The 17,780-nt window shown below is 39.3% G+C and overlaps 2 non-coding genes across 2 annotated transcripts; one reads left to right on the top strand and one right to left on the bottom strand.

Moving 5' to 3' along the window:
- Positions 1-9,923: 9,923 nt before the first annotated feature.
- Positions 9,924-9,995, bottom strand: TRNAD-GUC (transfer RNA aspartic acid (anticodon GUC)). The gene has a single exon. It is a non-coding gene; the product is annotated as a tRNA-Asp (tRNA).
- Positions 9,996-17,322: 7,327 nt separating this feature from the next.
- Positions 17,323-17,426, top strand: LOC148568102 (small nucleolar RNA R71). The gene has a single exon (XR_015881975.1). It is a non-coding gene; the product is annotated as a small nucleolar RNA R71 (small nucleolar RNA).
- The last annotated feature ends 354 nt before the right edge of the window (positions 17,427-17,780 follow it).

Genomic DNA, 17,780 nt, shown 5'->3' on the forward strand with positions numbered 1-17,780 from the left:
TAGCAGCCTCTGGAGATGTAAGAGCAGAATTTGTGTGCCTAGCTCTGGAGATTTGTGGCAAAGGATTCTTGCAGAAGCTCATCAAAGTATATTTTCTATGCATCCTGGAGTAACAAAGATGTATCAAGGATTTGAAACAAATGTTCTGGTAGCCGGGCTTGAAGAAAGAGGTAGCTGATTATGTCTCAAAATGTTTAACCAGCCAGAAGGTGAAGGTGGAACACCAGAAACCGTCAGGAACCCTGCAACCCTTGGAAATACCATAATGGAAATAGGAGCAGATCACTATGGATTTTGTCACGGGATTGCCAAGGACCTCAACAGGACACAATGTTATTTGGGTGATTGTGGACAGGTTAACAGAATCAACACATTTTCTTCCGATTCGAGTTGACTATACTTTAGAAAGGCTAGCACGAATATATATTCAAGAAAACATACGACTACATGGGATACCTTCGTAAATTGTCTCAGATCAAGTTTTGAGGTTTACTACTAGATTTTGGGGAGCTTTTCAGAAAGCGTTAGAAACAGAATTGCACACGAGTATAGCATACTATCCTCAGATAGACGGACAGTCAGAGCGAACAATCCAGACATTGGAAGACATGTTAAGATCTTGTGTGATGGATAACCAGGGCAGTTGGGATAGGTATTTTCCATTGGTCGAGTTCGTCTACAACAACAGTTACCAACAAAGTATCGGGATGGCACCATATGAAGCTCTCTACGGAAGGAGATGTCAGACACCATTGTGTTGGAATGATGATGGGGAAGCTAGTGTCTTAGGTCCAAACTTAGTGTAAGAAACTACTGAGAAGATAAAGGAGATTCGTCGAAAGATCCAGACAGCACAAGGCCGACAAAAGAGCTATGCCGATAATAGACGTAGACCCTTAAAGTTTAGAGAGGGATATCGTGTCTTTCTAAAAGTAACTTTGATTACTGGAATAGGTAGAGCCCTTAAGACTAAGAAGCTTAACCCACGATACATAGAACCTTTCCAAATACTTAAAAGAGTCGGTCTAGTAGCTTATCAAATAGCCCTTCCTCCTTATTTATCAAACCTTCATGATGTTTTTTTTTATGTCTCGCAACTTAAGAAATATGTTCCCGATGATAGTCACGTTTCACAACCAGAAACAGTACAGTTATAAAATGATTTGACATATCAAGCATCACCAGTTCAGATCGTAGAAAGAAGTGATAAGCAGCTAAGAGGCAAGACTGTTCGCTTAGTCAAAGTAGCATGGGAACCAAGAGGAGAAGAAGAGCACACTTGGGAATTGGAAGATAAGATGAGAGCTAGTTACTCGCATCTATTCTCAGGTAATTGAAATTTTGAGGGCAAAATTTTCTTTTAGGAGGGTAGAATGTAACAACCCCGGTTTTCGAGAACGCGAAATCTTTTCTGAAAGTACGGATTTCTCTGGAAGATCAGTAAGGGGAAAACCTTTGATATATCATCAAGTATCTCAATCTTCATTGTCATTATGTCATCTTTAAGTTAGAACCTTTTCCGAGACAAGCTCGATAACGCGGTCACGAAGAACCTGGTTTTTGAACCGTATCGGTTAGAAGTTTTGATTTGGTTTTTTTGTAAATAGTCTCAGTTTGATGAACCGGACTCGATTTATGAGAGAAGAGAGATAATAGGATGATATTATCATTATATTAGTATTATAAGCTTCTTGAATAATATTATAAGGTTACCTGGTCAGTTTTAGTTAAAAACAGAAAATCGGTTTAACCGGGTTTACGGTTTACTGGTGTAGCTTAGCACCAACACTCTCTGATGAATTTAGCAATGCTAAGGCCTCATTATACATGTACTATTCTCATAATAAATATGTTACTAGTGTCATTTATGCTAGTAGCTCAGAAAATAATTTTTAGAGATGTTTTTACGAGTGTTCCGATACACCTAGTTTTAGTAGTTGTACACCAGAGATATTTTAATATTATTTTAATCCACCTCCAAGCCAATGATGCCAAGGCATCTTAGGCTAGTTTCACTAGCCTTTTTCTTTTATTTTTAGTTGTTTTATGCATTTTCTTGAGCCTTAAGTAATCATTTGGGCCAAATAGTCATGCTTGTCTTAAATCATTCAACATGAAGATTTTGATGCAAATTCCATGAGTTTTTAGTTATATTACTTGAATGCTATGAATGGAAGATTTCTCATGAAATTTTGCAAGACTTTGATGCAATTGTTTGGATGATTTCAGGGAAGAAGAGGCTAGGCAAGGAAGCAACAAAATCAATAAAGGAAGCTTGAATATCACATGTGGAGTTTAAGTTCCAGTTTAAGCTTAAACTGGAACTTAAACTACCAAGCCATATAATGCTGGAATTGAAGTTTAACCTCCAGTTTAACCTTAAACTGGAGGTTAAACGCCAGAAGTGAGAATCTCACCAGGGGAGCATTTCCACGTTTAACCTCCAGTTTAACCTTAAACTGGAGGTTAAACGCCAGAAGTAAGAAAGGCACCAGGAGCATTCCACGTTTAAGCTCCAGTTTAACCTTAAACTGGAGCTTAAACGTGTTCGACTATTTTTCTCCTCCAGGGTTGCTTTCTCATTTCCACGTTTAAGCTTCAGTTTAACCTTAAACTGAAGCTTAAATGTGCTCGAGCTTGTGCCTCCAGGGAGTGCCAGCGTTTAAGCTCTAGTTTAAGCTTAAACTGGAGCTTAAACGTGTTATATGGAACAGCTTGACCATGCCTTCTTCAAACATAAATAACTTGAGCTACAAAACTCCAAATGAGGTGATTCAAAATGCATTGGAAAGAAGACATCTAGAGCTTTCCAAGCATATATGGCATGCATGGTGGATACTAAAAATTGAGGGAGAAAACAGCCCCGTAATGTGCATAGAAGAGCATAGTACCAACATGCAATCAGGCCAGCTGACCTCTTCACCTTCCATGGAGTATAACTCGAGTTGTAGAACTCCAAATGATGCGCTTTCAGTTGCATTGGAAAGTAGACATCCAGAGCTTTCCAACGATGTATAGAAGTATGGGGTGGACAATGCAACTGAGCTCCCAAAATTGGCATTTTCGAGCACGTTTAAGTGACTTAAACGTTGGCTTAAACGCTGTCAAACCAACCAGCAACCTTGTCACCTTCAATCAAGCATAACTTGAGCTATAGAGATCCAATTGAGGTGCTTCCAGTTGCGTTAGAAAGCGGACATCCATAGCTTTCCAACGAGGTATAATAGTCTATATTTGGCATCAAATTGGCAAGGTTGACAAGAGAACAAAGTGACGACTCAAGAAAGGGGGGGTGCAACGTTTGAGTGTAGTTTAATGGATCATTATCCTTTTTGGATCAATTATGTCACTCTACCCCTCAAGCAAGCAAGGCCCATCAACAACACCAAATCAAGGCCACAAGAATCATCTAGAATAGTTTATTTTTATTTGATTGTAATTTGCTTTGAATTTCATTTTCATTTTGTAATTTAGGGAGCCTATTTAAAGGCCTTAGTTTCTGCATTTGAGACACGGGAGGATTGAAGGGGAATCCAGCCCCTGAGGGGGAAGACTTTTCGACACACGGGAACTTTGGATCATTTTCCTTTAGTTTTGTAATTGAATTCAGAGCTATGACTCACTAAACCCCTTTCATTGGGTTAGGGAGCTCTATTGTAATTCAATGAATCAATAATAGTTTTATCTTCTTCTTCAATCTTTTCTCTTGAATTTTGTTAGAAAGCTTCTCGATCTAATTCCATTGGGTAGTTGTCTTGGGAAAGAAACTACCCATAATTGGAATCCTTCGGAACCTTGGGAAAGGAATGGAGGATTCATGCTAGAGAAGCTTTCTCACAGTGAATTGGATTGGGGTTTGGATGGATATTGTGACATGTAATCCTACCAAATTGTGGTTCATGAAACTGTGTGGTATAATCAGTGATCGAGCATCATCTCTTCTTATGAACATTTAAACCAAGGGATTGGGAATTTGTTTGTTTTTAGAGAGAATTGGTGAGCCAAGGGATTGGGATCCAATCATATAAGATTGCCAAGCAAAATTCAATGAATGCATTGGTTGAGGAAGGGATAAAAGTTGTTTTGATTCGGAGATCTCAATATCTCCTAACACCCAATGAACTCCCCATTTCTGATTTACCAATTTCTCTTTACATTCTGCAATTAAATTCATGCAATCACCCCCATCCCTTTTAATTTCAGCAATTTAGCTTCTCGCTCTTTAATTCATGCAATTTTACATTCCGCAATTCTCATCTAAATCTTGATTCCGCTCAACTAGAACATACTTCTAATCCGAATTGCTCACTCAACCAATCCTTGTGGGATTCGACCTCACTCTATTGTGAGTTTTTACTTGACGATAACCGGTGCACTTGCCGGAAGGAATTTTGCTGATCGTGCAATTTCCTAAATCGTAGCATAACAAGTTTATGCGCATCAAGTTTATGGCGCCGTTGCCGGGGATTGGTTTTCGATTGACAATTCTCCAATTGGAAGTTAACTAGATTGAGCAATTTTTCTTTTCTTTTGTTAATAGTTTTTGTTTCAGTTTATTACTGCTAATTTCTGCAAATTTTAATTTGTTTTCTTTGCTTATTCACTTGTTAGCATACTAACCACTAGCTGTTTGTGATATTGCCTCACTATGGAATTTCCACTATCTTTGGATGAGTATTGTTTGAGACTGAGCACATTGCAAAAAAGAAAGGAGTATCCATCATCTTTTGGTCAATCAAAATTCATGAGAAACTCTCCACCACCACAGAATGATTCATGTTATTATGCTCATGGTGGGTGGGAGTATCAGGAACAGGAAACGGGGTACTTCCCAGAGCCACAAAATGGTGCATGTTTTGGTGAATTTGATCACTACTCAAGTTGTGGCTGGGAAGATCAAAACCAAAGAGATTTCACTTATTCACACCCCATTCATCAAGAGCCATCACCTCTGAATTATCCAACCTCACCTCCTAGTTTTACATATCCAAATTCTTCATCACTTGAGCATTTCTCAGCACAAAATTCCTTCTCAAATTCATACAATTCATTTCACTATCCACAAGACTCATTCCACTACACACAAGAGTCATACCACTACCAACACTCCAACCAAAGACTCTATCAGCCCACACAAAACACATACTCCCAGCCACCATATCACAGCCAAGATAATCAACCTCATCAACCCAATCCGAACCAACAATTTCAAGATCAATTAAACAGGATAGAAGGAATGATTGCAACTATGGGCAGAGATGTGGCCGATTTGAAAAGCTTTAAGGAAGAAGTGATATCCAACTTACAAAATCATGGTGCTGCCATTCAAAAGCTAGAAGCACAAATTGGATATCTATCAAAGCAAATCCCTACCCACAATTCTTCTAGTGATACCATGGCAAACCAAAGGGAGGAATCAGAAGAACAAGAAAGGGAGAAAGTCAATCAAGGGAGATCACACTCCAATGACACAGAGAGTTGCAAAGAGGAAGGGTTCATTGAACCACAAATTCAGGAAGCTTTTGATGAACAGGATACTCCAACTGTCCAACAACAACCAAGTTCTGAGATCAAGGATGTGAAGGCAGTAGAAACAAGCACCAAAATGAGGATTGTGACCGAGAAACAAAGGATCATATCCATGAAGAAGAGAAGGTCGAAGAACAATCCAACTCCTGAGCCAACAAGCAAGTTCACTCAAGCCAATCACAAGGGAAAGCTTGCTGGAAAGAAGCATTCACAACAAGGGGCACTAACTAGCTCCTTTATCCACTTGAAGTCATTCCTCTTAACAAACTGGAAGAAGAGGAAGAAAGTCAGGAACAGCATGTCAAGCTAATGACGTTAAAGAAGCGCTTGTTGGGAGGCAACCCAACCAAAGGTAGTTTTTCTTTTCTAGTTATTTCAATAAAAGAGTTAAGTAGATTTATCTGTATTGCAAGGAGCTAAGTTTGGTGTTGCACACCAAAACAATTCAAGGGTGAATGTGAGATTCTAAGTTTGGTGTTCCACCAAAAAAACTTCATTAAAAGCACATTTCTACTTCAGCATGACTAGTCACTAGCTCCAACCAATCAGGGAAACTACTTAAACAATAGTTTAATTTCTAGTTCATAGTTTCTTTTTCTAGTTCATAGTTATTTTCTTAATAAAAGCACATGAGGTTTTCTGCATATGATCCCAATTGCTGCATATGGCAAGGAACTAAGTTTCGTGTTCACACACAAATCTAAGTTCAGAGGCCTACAAACATCCATGCATGCTAACCAATTCTCAAAGTGCTTGGGGAACAAGCAACTTCTAATAGCTTTGCAGGAAGACAATCAATCTCATGGAAGGAATATACATCATCATCAAAGAGAACACCAAGGCTAGGAAGGATGATGAACAACAAAGAAGATGCTAAAAGGTTGTATTGTCACTTAATTACTTGTACTTTGAATTGCTGATATTTGAAGTTTGCATGCACCCCTGCTTTAAGTTTGAGTCATTGCAGTTTTTGTTTGTCTGTTTGTTTAATTTCCAAATAAGTGATAGTCTAAGTGTCTGGATAAACTTCACTTGCTTAAATGTATGCTTGCCATGCTTGTTCTGTTTCCATAAAATAAAAGAAATGTTTGAACAAAAGTAACTCAATTCCATTTAGTAAGAAATCAAATAAGATTAAGTGGTGGTATGCATGTTTGATTGAATAGTCAGCTCACTAAGAAATAAAGTTAGAATTGTCACTTTTAGTGGAAATTAGGATGCTGTCTATGGATCTTGATGAATAAATGTCTTTGGCCATGAAAAAGAAAGAAAAAGAAGAAGAAAAAGCCACTGAAAAAGGGCAACCAAAAAGCAAAAAAAAATTGAGAAAATAAGCTAGGCACCAATGGTTTGAACTTCTGAGACAAATGCCTGTGGTGTTTATGTATTAAGGATATGCTTGGATGAATAGGTTCTGAGGAGTGTTTCAACACTTGGTAACTTGGGTTAACTAACCCGGGATTATCAACCAAAAGTCCATTATCAAGAGCAACCTAAATACAAAACATTTAGTCACACAAAGAGGTGCTGGGCACCAATGTCTCAAGAAGAAATGTGAACTAAAATGCCTGTAGTGGATATGTGTAGTGCACTGATAAGAAAAAGAAAATGCCAAAGGCTTGTGCAACACATGACACTGAGCAACAAGGAGCAAATAAGCTCAAAGAAAAAGAAAAACAAAGAAAAGAAACTTGCCAAGGATATGTGAATAACAAGAGGCCATAGCAGTGTTTTAGTGGAAACATAAAAAGTGACATTCTTACCTAAGAAACAATAAAGTGATGCTGCAACAACTTTCTGCATGAACACGCCATTAATCAATGTCAATTACTTACTGATATGGCTAATGAATTTACTTTCTGTTTCATTCTTTCTTCTCAATAATTCAGAACTTGCTTGGGGACAAGCAAGGATTAAGTTTGGTGTTGTGATGCCAAGGCATCTTAGGCTAGTTTCACTAGCCTTTTTCTTTTATTTTTAGTTGTTTTATGCATTTTCTTGAGCCTTAAGTAATCATTTGGGCCAAATAGTCATGCTTGTCTTAAATCATTCAACATGAAGATTTTGATGCAAATTCCATGAGTTTTTAGTTATATTACTTGAATGCTATGAATGGAAGATTTCTCATGAAATTTTGCAAGTCTTTGATGCAATTGTTTGGATGATTTCAGGGAAGAAGAGGCTAGGCAAGGAAGCAACAAAATCAATAAAGGAAGCTTGAATATCACATGTGGAGTTTAAGTTCCAGTTTAAGCTTAAACTGGAACTTAAACTACCAAGCCATATAATGCTGGAATTGAAGTTTAACCTCCAGTTTAACCTTAAACTGGAGGTTAAACGCCAGAAGTGAGAATCTCACCAGGGGAGCATTTCCACGTTTAACCTCCAGTTTAACCTTAAACTGGAGGTTAAACGCCAGAAGTAAGAAAGGCACCAGGAGCATTCCACGTTTAAGCTCCAGTTTAACCTTAAACTGGAGCTTAAACGTGTTCGACTATTTTTCTCCTCCAGGGTTGCTTTCTCATTTCCACGTTTAAGCTTCAGTTTAACCTTAAACTGAAGCTTAAATGTGCTCGAGCTTGTGCCTCCAGGGAGTGCCAGCGTTTAAGCTCCAGTTTAAGCTTAAACTGGAGCTTAAACGTGTTATATGGAACAGCTTGACCATGCCTTCTTCAAACATAAATAACTTGAGCTACAAAACTCCAAATGAGGTGATTCAAAATGCATTGGAAAGAAGACATCTAGAGCTTTCCAAGCATATATGGCATGCATGGTGGATACTAAAAATTGAGGGAGAAAACAGCCCTGTAATGTGCATAGAAGAGCATAGTACCAACATGCAATCAGGCCAGCTGACCTCTTCACCTTCCATGGAGTATAACTCGAGTTGTAGAACTCCAAATGATGCGCTTCCAGTTGCATTGGAAAGTAGACATCCAGAGCTTTCCAACGATGTATAGAAGTATGGGGTGGACAATGCAACTGAGCTCCCAAAATTGGCATTTTCGAGCACGTTTAAGTGACTTAAACGTTGGCTTAAACGCTGTCAAACCAACCAGCAACCTTGTCACCTTCAATCAAGCATAACTTGAGCTATAGAGATCCAATTGAGGTTCTTCCAGTTGCGTTAGAAAGCTGACATCCATAGCTTTCCAACGAGGTATAATAGTCTATATTTGGCATCAAATTGGCAAGGTTGACAAGAGAACAAAGTGACGACTCAAGAAAGGGGGGGTGCAACGTTTGAGTGTAGTTTAATGGATCATTATCCTTTTTGGATCAATTATGTCACTCTACCCCTCAAGCAAGCAAGGCCCATCAACAACACCAAATCAAGGCCACAAGAATCATCTAGAATAGTTTATTTTCATTTGATTGTAATTTGCTTTGAATTTCATTTTCATTTTGTAATTTAGGGAGCCTATTTAAAGGCCTTAGTTTCTGCATTTGAGACACGGGAGGATTGAAGGGGAATCCAGCCCCTGAGGGGGAAGACTTTTCGACACACGGGAACTTTGGATCATTTTCCTTTAGTTTTGTAATTGAATTCAGAGCTATGACTCACTAAACCCCTTTCATTGGGTTAGGGAGCTCTATTGTAATTCAATGAATCAATAATAGTTTTATCTTCTTCTTCAATCTTTTCTCTTGAATTTTGTTAGAAAGCTTCTCGATCTAATTCCATTGGGTAGTTGTCTTGGGAAAGAAACTACCCATAATTGGAATCCTTCGGAACCTTGGGAAAGGAATGGAGGATTCATGCTAGAGAAGCTTTCTCACAGTGAATTGGATTGGGGTTTGGATGGATATTGTGACATGTAATCCTACCAAATTGTGGTTCATGAAACTGTGTGGTATAATCAGTGATCGAGCATCATCTCTTCTTATGAACATTTAAACCAAGGGATTGGGAATTTGTTTGTTTTTAGAGAGAATTGGTGAGCCAAGGGATTGGGATCCAATCATATAAGAGTGCCAAGCAAAATTCAATGAATGCATTGGTTGAGGAAGAGATAAAAGTTGTTTTGATTCGGAGATCTCAATATCTCCTAACACCCAATGAACTCCCCATTTCTGATTTACCAATTTCTCTTTACATTCTGCAATTAAATTCATGCAATCACCCCCATCCCTTTTAATTTCAGCAATTTAGCTTCTCGCTCTTTAATTCATGCAATTTTACATTCCGCAATTCTCATCTAAATCTTGATTCCGCTCAACTAGAACATACTTCTAATCCGAATTGCTCACTCAACCAATCCTTGTGGGATTTGACCTCACTCTATTGTGAGTTTTTACTTGACGATAACCGGTGCACTTGCCGGAAGGAATTTTGCCGATCGTGCAATTTCCTAAATCGTAGCATAACTAGTTTATGCGCATCAAGTTTATGGCGCCGTTGCCGGGGAACGAACCCGGGTCACCCGCGTGACAGGCGGGAATACTCACCACTATACTACAACGACTGGTTCAGCTCCATGACTCCCTTAGTGTTGAATTACAATAGAGCTCCCTAACCCAATGAAAGGGGGTTTAGTGAGTCATAGCTCTGAATTCAATTACAAAGATATGAAAACTAGCCAAATGAAAAAGTAAAAGTCCTTCCTAACTTAAATTCTATCCTATTTATACACTTTCTATATTGAGCTTCTGTTATGTTTCTTGGGCTTTGAGGCCTCTCCCTGCTTTCCTTTTGCTTTGGGTTTATGATCCATAATCTTGATGAGGCTGCTGATCCAAATTCTGTAACATTCATTGAGCCAACTTAGTGATAATCAAATAATAATACATGACTCAACAAATTGAAATTTCAGACTCATCAATCCTTCAGGCCCAATCCCATAAACCATGATATTCAATTGGGTTTCATGCCAGAGTAAGTTTAAGTTAATGTTTGTGCTCAAAGACTAACTTAAACCGCAATATTTTTGGCCCAGAAACCTTTTCCAAGAGTGGCGTTTAAGTTGCAGTTTAAGCTTAAACTGTAGCTTAAACGCCAGACACTTCCAGTGATGCCTTTTGTGGAAGCACGTTTAAGCTTCAGTTTAAGGTTAAACTGAAGCTTAAACGTGGAAATGGAAGAAGGCAGCCCTGGAGGGTAACTTAGTCGAACACGTTTAAGCTTCAGTTTAAGGTTAAACTGAAGCTTAAACGTGGAGATAGAAAAGGCAGCCCTGGAGGTCGAACACGTTTAAGCTCCAGTTTAAGGTTAAACTGGAGCTTAAACGTGGAAATGGAAGAAGGCATCCTGGAGGTCGAACACGTTTAAGCTCCAGTTTAAGGTTAAACTGGAGCTTAAACGTGGAAATGGAGAAAGCAACCCTGAAGGAGAAAACTTGGTCGAACACGTCTAAGCTCCAGTTTAAGGTCAAACTGGAGCTTAAACGTGGAAATGGCTCCCTGGTGCACTTCCCATTTCTGGCGTTTAACCTCCAGTTTAAGGTTAAACTGGAGGTTAAACGTGGAAATGCTTCCTGATTGGCATTCTCATTCTGGCGTTTAACCTCCAGTTTAAGGTTAAACTGGAGGTTAAACGTGGAATGCTTCTTTGGTGAGACTTTCATTCTGGCGTTTAACCTCCAGTTTAAGGTTAAACTGGAGGTTAAACTTCAGTTTCAGCATTTCTTAGCCTTCATGATTCTGGCGTTTAAGCTCCAGTTTAGGCTTAAACTGGAACTTAAACTCAACATGTGATATTCAAGCTTCCTTTATTGACTTTGTTGCTTCCTTGCCTAGCCTCTTCTTCCCTGAAATCATCCAAACAATTGCATCAAAGTCTTGCAAAATTTCATGAGAAATCTTCCATTCATAGCATTCAAGTAATATAACTAAAAACATATGGAATTTGCATCAAAATCATACTGTTTGGATGGTTCATTGCTTTGTTCTTCTTTTAACCATTCTTGGTTACTTTAAGCTCAAGAAAATGCATAAAACATCTAAAACTATCAAAAAAATGCTAGTGAAACTAGCCTAAGATGCCTTGGCATCACAACACCAAACTTAATACTTGCTTGTCCCTAAGCAAGTCCTGAGTTATTTGAGAAGAAAGTATGAAACAGAAAGCAATTACATTGGCTATATTAGCAAGCATTTGAAGTTCATCAAAAGGGTTTTATGCAGAAAGTTGCAGCATCACTTTTCCATACTTATCAAGTAAGATCATCACTTTTTCATTGCATCCATCAAACACTGCTATGGCCTCTTGTTATTCTTATGTCCTTGGCACTTTTCTCTTCTTTGTTTTTCTTTTCTTTTTCTTAGAGCTCCTTTGCTCCTTGTTTGCTTGGTGTCATGTGTTGCACAAGCCTTTGGCATTTTCTTTTTCTTATCAGTGCACTACACATATCCACTTCAGGCATTTTAGTTCACATTTCTTCTTGAGACATTGGTGCCCAGCACCTCTTTGTGTGACTAAATGTTTTGTATTTAGGTTGCTCTTGATAATGGACTTTTGGTTGATAATCCCAGGTTAGTTAACCCAAGTTACCAAGTGTTGAAACACTCCTCAGAACCTATTCATCCAAGCATATCCTTAATACATGAACACCACAGGCATTTGTCTCAGAAGTTCAAACCATTGGTGCCTAGCTTATTTTCTCAAATTTTTTTCTTTTTGGTTGCCCTTTTTCAGTGGCTTTTTCTTCTTCTTTTTCTTTCTTTTTCATGGCCAAAGACATTTATTCATCAAGATCCATAGACAGCATCCTAATTTCCACTAAAAAATGATAATTCTACACTCTATTTCCAGTGATCTGACTGAACAATCAAGCATGCATACCACCACTTAATTCTACTTGATTTGTCACTAATTTAGCCAAGTTACTTTTGTTCAAACTTTTCTTTTATTTTTGGAAACAGAACAAGCATGGCAAGCACTTGTTTAAGAAGGTGAAGTTATATCCAAACATCTAGGCATTCACTTTATTCAAAGCAATAAACAGACACTCATACTAAAAAAAAAACTCCACATGACACTTAAATGACTTATGATGAAAGAAAGCTCATAAAGACAATTCACCAATTATCATTTGATTATTAAGGAACGAGACCACCTCTTATTTATTGCTTGGTTCTTCTTAATTCTTGGGATCCTGCTTCTTCTTGCTTCCTGCCTCTTTTTGACCACTTGTGCTTCCTTTGTCTTTTCTTATGAGCTTTTTCCAGAATCCAGCCTTTTTCATCGTTTCTTCCACTCCTTTTTCAAGGATCATTGCCTTGTTTATTTCTCCTTCTTTCCTCCCTTTGAAATACTCATCAAAAGCTGGGAATGCTGGGTCCATCTTGTGTAGATGTTCCCCTATGTAGTTAAGCTTGATTTGCGAACTGATGTTGTAATCAGCTTGGACTGAGTATCTTGCATTCTGTAAAGTGGTGGCTTCCTTGATTGCCAAGACATTGGCATCTTGGTGTTGGCATATGTGGCTGAAGGATTCCTGTAAGTGCAAATTCTGTTCCCTTTGCAGATCTAAGAATCTTGATTCAAAGTTCCTTTGCATATCCATCATTTTTAGGTGAAAGTCCTCTTGTCTCTCCTGAGACCTCATGTATTGTTGAGACATTCCTTCCATGATTTCCTGCATTCTGCTCATATCCATGGGGTCTCTGGGAATTCGTTGTCTTCTTTCTGGAATTGCTTGCTCTTCTTACTCTTCTTCTCTGTCTTCTCCTTCCTGTCCTTCTTGTTCTGCTTCTTGCTCGGCTTCCGCTTGTTGCCTTTCTTCATTTCTTCTTCTTGTATGTCTTGGAGCAGTTGGGCCAAGAGTCATTCTGTACGCAGTTATGGCCAATCCAGGATATAGCCAATTAGGTCTTTCATCTTCAAGTGGTACTTGGGCATCGATGCATAGTCTAATGATAGTGCTAGGGAAGTGGAGCCAGGATTCAGGGTCACTTTTCTCACTAAACTCTTGTATCTGTTCAGCAATGAGTTTATGAACTTTGATCTCCCCTCCCACCATAATGCAATGTAGCAAGATGGCTCTTTTAGGGACTATTTCTGAAGAGTTTGCAGTGGATAGGATAGATCTCCTAACTATTGCATACCACCCTTTAGCTTCAGGTGTTAGGTCTCCCCTTCTCAAGACTCTTGGAGCCCCTCTTGTTTTTCTCACCCATTCAGCTCTGATGGCACAAAGATCTTCAGCAATAGTCGTGTAGTCAGGTTCTCCTATCATCCTTTCCTCATAACTTGCTTGGCTGAAATGTATGTTTTTCAGGCCAAGAGTTTTCATGATTGCCTTGGGGCTGAAGTCAACTTCCACCCCTCTCACATAGCTTTTGTATGTGGGTTTCTTGGTTGAGTCTTTCCTCACTGCATTTGCATAGAACTCCTTCACCAAGTTGATGTTGATTTTAGTGATTGGCTTAGTCAGGAGCTCCCACTTCCTCTTTTTGATCTTCTCCCAAACACCTGGGAACTCATCCTTTTCAAGGTCAAAGGGAACCTCAGCTAGTACCCTTTTAGGTCTCATCCATTCGGCTTGAATCTCATGGAAAACTGATTTGTATCTCCTTGCATCGAATTCCCTGTTCTCCTCCATTGGTTGCTTGTCTTTTCTTCTTTTGTGGCTAGATGAAGCTGCCATTGGTTCTTTAGTTTTGGGGTAAGTGACAAGCTAAAGTTGACAAGGTGAAGCAAGAAGTGTCGTTGGAAATGTGGGAGGTTGTTTTCGGCAAGAGATAGTTTATGCTATGATGAAGAAAATGTGCATGAAGGAGATTTGGTGGTGTTGAACTCGTTCCCCAAGTGGTTCTTTATAGGGCCCTTAAGTGAAAAATGGACGGCTAGGGTGGTTTGTGAAGGGTGGCTTGATGGTAAATATATGAATTAGGGAGAAGGACGAATTGCTTTTCATTTTCTTGGAAGTATTCTGGGTGCATTAGGTTGTACATGTAGCAATCTTTTCTTGCAGAACTTCCTCTTCCCATGTGTTAGCTTCAAAGACTTGTGAACTTTCTTTTTGACCAAGCACCGTACCTCCCTTTGTCTTTTTCCTCCATTTTTGTCTTTTCTTTTGTACCTGCACAAACAAAAAAGTTTGCTATCATTTTTCGGTCCATGTGAATGATGAATAGTACTTGCACATGTAAATCAATGATTGACTCCATGAGCTTATAGCCGTGACTTTTGTATGTATGCACACTTATTATTGGACACCAAACTTAGTGTTTGGTAAAGTCTCCTGATGACATGAAATCCATATTGGTTGTCCTTAATGAATGTGCATAATTCTAATAAATCATAGTCACTTTGGCTCTTTGATTCTAAACAGAGTTACTACCCTAAGTAATTGAAACCAAAGTATTAAAACATGCTAATGGTCTACTTGTCATGAATTTCGAAATCCAGAGGAACTTCTTGCTTTTCATGAACCGTGTTCAAAGAGGAACACCAAACTTAATGTTTGGTTGTGCACCTTGCATGAAAAATTGAATGCATTTTGAATAAAATTTGGGTGCCTTCAGGCACACCAAACTTAGAGACAAATTGTATTTTACATGCAATGTTTAGTGCACTCTTTCAGCAGTTGTCCTGAGGATTCAAGTTCATGCATAAGAAACCATGCTTTATTAGATGCAAAACAAAACAATAAAGAGTAAGGATATTAAAAACATGGGTTGCCTCCCATGAAGCGCTTCTTTAACGTCACTAGCTTGACGGTTGTCCCTTGTTAGGGTGGATTGTAGTGCTTGACGTCTTCTCCTCTCACTATGCAAACGTCCCCACTTGATTCCTTCATGACCTCTAAATGTTCCATAGAAAGAACTTTCCTGATTGTGAACACTTGAGGGAGCTGGGAAGGAATGGTTTTGAGGCCAGGTGGAATTGGCAGATAATGACTTGATATCACTTTATCTCCCGGAGAAAAACCTTCAGTGGGAATTTTCTTGTTTCTCCACCCTCTTGGTAATTTCCCTATCATTCTTCCCTTTCTCTTGAGGATTTCTTCATTGACCCTTATGCTAGGAAGATCCTTCTGATCTGTTTCCATTGATTCTTGTGGCTTTAACTCTTGCAACTCTTGTTTGCCTTCCAAGGATTGTTTTAGAGTTTCAGCTGCTGGATTACTTTCCTCCAAACACAGATGGCTACTATCATCCTTAGGCTTTTCAGGTTCTGGTTCAGGCTCAGATGCAGGTTTGAAAACTTTGAAAATGAGCTGTTCATCATGTATTCTCAGAATTAGCTCTCCTTGTTCTACATCTATGAGCGCTCTAGTAGTGGCTAGAAATGGTCTTCCCAGAATGATAGGGTGTAAGTAGCTTTCCTCCATGTCCAAAATGACAAAGTCTGTGGGGAAGTAATAATCTCCCACTTTCACCAGCACATTCTCAACCACCCCTTCAGCTTGCTTCTGAGTTTTGTCAGCCAGTTGTATGATTACATCAGTGGATCTCACCTCATTCAGTTGTAGCCTCTTCATAAGAGTTAGAGGCATCACATTTATGCTAGCTCCTAGATCACAGAATCCTCTGTCAATTTTTGTTTCTCCTATGATGCAAGGAATATGAAAACTTCCTGGGTCTGTTTTCTTAGAGACTGTGTCCTTCTTGATGAGGGCACTGCATTCTTTGTTCATTGTTACCGTTTGTCCTCCCTTCAAAACTCTTTTCTTGCTCAACAATTCCTTTAAATACTTGATGTGTGTAGGCATTTGATGGAGAATCTCAAGAAAGGGAATATTGATATGGAGAGACTTAAATGTCTCTAAAAACCTTGAATAGGTTTTCCCTTTTTCACCTCCTCCTAACCTCTGAGGAAATGGTGCTTTTGGTTGGTATATTTCCAGCATGCCTTTTTGCAGTTCCTTGGCTTGCTCAGTTCCACTTTCCTGCTTAACTTCTTCCACACCTTCCTTCAAGATTTCTGGCTCCTGCTCTGAGGGCCTGATTCCTTCTTCTTCTGAAACTTCCTTCAATATGGTGATGGCCTTGCATTCTTCCCATCTCACTCTCTTTTGTTCCCCTTTAGGATTCTTTTCTGTGTCACTAGGGAACACTGCAGTTGATTTGGGGGCCTGTTGAGATAGCTCTCCTACTTGAGACTCCATCCTCTTGAGTTTTTCACCATGGTTTCTTAAGGTAGCTCTCACATCATCCCTGAAGCTTTTCAATTCGGTTATGTCTTGACTCATGGTTGCCATCATTCCTTCTATCCGGTTTAATTGATCTTGAAATTGTTGGTTCGGATTAAGTTGGGTAGGTTGATTATTTTGGCCATGATATGATGGTTGGGAGTAAGTGTTTTGTGTGGCTTCGTATGATCTTTGGTTGGAGTTTTGGTATGTGGAATTGTTATGTTGGTTGTGGTTGTAAGGTTTGTGGTTTTGTGGTTGGGTTTGTTGGTTCCCCCACCCAAAGTTTGGGTGATTTTTCCATCCTGGGTTGTAAGTGTTGGAATGTGGATCATATGATTGCCTTTGTTGGTTTCCCACATAGTTGGCCTCTTCCCAATCACCTCCTTCAATGCTTACTTCCTCTTGATCTTGTGTGTGAATTGCAGCCACTTGCTTTGTTTCTAATTGCCTGGTAAGCTCTGCTAGTTGCTTGGCAAACACCTTGTTTTGGGCTAGAATTGTATCCACATGGTTCAGCTCCATGACTCCCTTAGTGTTGTGCCTCTCTGATGCATAGTAGTACTCGTTCTCAGTCACTGTCTCAATCACTTCAATGGCTTCTTCCACAGTCTTTTTCCTGTTCAATGAACCTCCTGATGAATGGTCTACAGCCTTCCTTGATTCATAAGAGAGTCCATCATAGAAAATATACAATTGCACCTAATCATGGAACATGTCTGGTGGGCATTTCCTTGTCAAATCCTTGAATCTCTCCCATGCCTCGTAGAGAGTTTCACCATCTTGTTGTCTAAACATCTGAACCTCAGATCGAAGCCTATTGACCTTTTGTGGGGGGTAGAAACGTGCCAGAAACTTGCTTTCCACCTCATCCCATGTTGTTAGACTCCCCCTTGGGAATGATTCCAGCCACTTAGCTGCTTTGTCCCTAAGTGAAAATGGGAACAAAAGCAGTTTATAGGCATCTTCCTGGACTCCATTGGACTTCACAGTGTCACAAATTCTCAGGAATTTTGTGAGATGTTGGTTTGGGTCTTCATTAGCACTTCCACCAAATGAACAATGATTCTCCACAAGTGATATTAGCTGTGGTTTGAGCTCAAAATTGTTGGCCTGGATGGGTGGTTTCTGGATGCTGCTACCACAATTCCCAGAGGTTGGGTTTATGTATGA

This window comes from Arachis ipaensis, chromosome B4 (assembly GCF_059453495.1).
Source record: "Arachis ipaensis isolate K30076 ecotype BB chromosome B4, ASM5945349v1, whole genome shotgun sequence".
In the NCBI taxonomy this organism is placed as follows: domain Eukaryota; kingdom Viridiplantae; phylum Streptophyta; class Magnoliopsida; order Fabales; family Fabaceae; genus Arachis; species Arachis ipaensis.